We start from the raw sequence: 2,500 nt of genomic DNA, 5'->3' as shown, positions 1-2,500 counted from the left end.
CGTCACGGAGACCGGCGGAGGTTATCCCTATTAGGGAGTGCGTGCTTCCCGTTATCCTTCTGTTGACGCCGGTAAGGGGGGGGGGGGGGGGGCACTTTAAAACATTCCTCCCGCTGTGCTCTCACGCCAGGACCCTCCAGCCTGCCCGGCCTGGATAGAGTCCGCCCTGTCAGCCTGTGTACCGTTCTGGACGCACGGGTGTCCTTGGGCCTGTGATTTACAGCGTCAACAGCTCCGGTGGACGGGACAGGGGCGCCGGGCTTAGAGGCTTAGAGGCGCGAGGCGCGAGGCCTGCCTTTCCTCAGAGAGGCCGTGCTGAACACGCAGAGCGAGGGGAACGGGGCGCGGGGGGGGAGCGCGATTGGAACGCACCCCCGGAAAAACGACACAGGTTCGAAGACAGACCAGTGTGTCATGTTCCTGGGGGTCCGTTGGGCTCGGAACCCGGGACCTCACGCACTCTCAGCCAGGACCTTGAGGCTGGAAACTTTTACTTCCAATCAATTGATTGGTTCGGGCCGTCTCTGTGTGTGCATTGGCCGCGGTGGCTGTCAATCACTCACGCTGGATCCGCGTTGTGTGATGTATGAGACAGCGAAAAAGGAGGGAGGGCTCAGAGTCCACGCCGGGGTCCATTTTGATTTGTCGACCTTTGATTTCCCCCCCGCCCCCCTCCTGGGTTTAAGTGGATTGGTTCTGGGAGGATCCAGGAGGTTTTCCCTCGAAGACCAATCCCACTGAGAGCCAAAGAGCCAACGCTGTAAAGCATACACAGCATTACAAGTTTTAATCCCATGTTCAACCCAGGGAGGAAGGGGGGGAGGGAAGTGAGTGGGGGGGGGGGGGGGGGGGGGGGGGGGTCTGCTGAAAAGTGCTGTCTCATGCCGAGCTGTGCCTCCCCCCCCTCCCTCTCCGATGGCACCGGGGAAACGCAAGGACCCCGCCCAGACCCATCCATCACAGTACGCCTTCACCCGCCTCCCCCCCGCCCAAACTGCCCCTCGCTAAGAGCAGACTTGGCTCGGGGCCGGCCCACGCCACGTGCCCCCCCATGTCAGACAGACGGTTCATCAGCGCAGAACCCAAAGTCACGGCGTTCGCACGGGAGACGAAGCCTGCATCACGGGAGCGTTTGTTTAACGGACCGAGCGGGCCTAGTCATGCAACCCCGCCCCATACCCGACGCTACCCCTCTCCTGATGTTTAGCATGCAGCATCTGCTCCTTGATTGGCTGGCGGCTTCTCGAATAACCCCCCCCCATATTCTGCTTTGCCAGCTCAGCCCTTTTAGTGAAATAAGTCAATCCATTAGCCGCTTCTAAAAGTACCGCTATCGGAAAAAACGTGGCTTTCAATTCTCAGAGTCCGCCTCAATTACACAACGAACCCAGCGCACCCCAGAGATGAAGAGCAGAAAGAGGACTGAAGGTAAGTAATGAGGAGCGTATTAAAGAGTCGTTTATGTACCGGAACACAGGGTCAAAAACCAAGGGCTTCACGGCTCAAATGGGGGGCCGAAATAATTCAACACAATCATAACGTATACCGAGTCCGCGTCCCGGCTGACACCACACTCTGACACAAGTCTGAATGAATACTTGAATGCCCCAGAAGTACACTGAGAGTTTCAGGTTCTGACCCTGACCGCTGTGATCCACGTCAGTCCCTCTGTGTTCCAGCTCACTTTCCCGTCTTTACTCTATCCTCCCTAGAGGCTCTGAGGCAGCAAGGCCATACTAAATATCATGTCTGATGTTTTACAGCAGTTTAGGTTACTCCAACATTAAACATGCCCTGACAGGATGATTATTATTACATGGCTTAATATCTTGGGATATATTTTGCGAGGATGTCAAAATCATTTCTCGGAAAATGCAGGAAAGCACTCTTTACATCTGCATTCCCCTCCTCTACGCACACCTGTTTGCTTTCACTTCGCCCTATGGAAGACTGCTTCAATTAGCCTACAGTGTTCGGATCTATGGGCAGTCTGGATTCTGCTGAGCCATGACAGTGTTTGAGGTGTTCCCAGAGGCAGGGTGACCCCGTCAGCCCAAAGGCAGAGAGACAAGGGCAGAGTGTGCTGTCCAATCACCACGGAGTGATCCGTTCTTCAATCGCCATCGGGTCGAAGCTTCCGTAGAACAAGCCAAATTAATCGCTTGATTTACGCTGATGCGCGATTGGCTCCTGAGCCGCTGGATCAACCTATCGCCTTACTGAAAAGGTCACAATTCGCTTGGTGGGTTTTTGTTCAGCAAATGAATACCATTGATTCACCTCAAGGAGGAGAAAATGGAGGGAAAGATGCAGAGCTCAGGCAGCGTTGAGTGAATGTATCAGCAGGTTGGTACGGAGGCTAACATGTTAGCGTAATTGATAAGTTAAAGCTCTGTGAGGGAGCGTGGATACAGTACATGTCTGGGATAATCCTCGTAATGTGTAGAAACCAGAGGATTGACGAGCCAACGCTGGGATCATTACCTACGTCTGAACGCAG

This window comes from Pollachius pollachius (genome assembly GCF_949987615.1).
Source record: "Pollachius pollachius genome assembly, chromosome: 8".
Lineage (NCBI taxonomy): Eukaryota > Metazoa > Chordata > Actinopteri > Gadiformes > Gadidae > Pollachius > Pollachius pollachius.
This window is presented reverse-complemented; position numbering follows the sequence as displayed.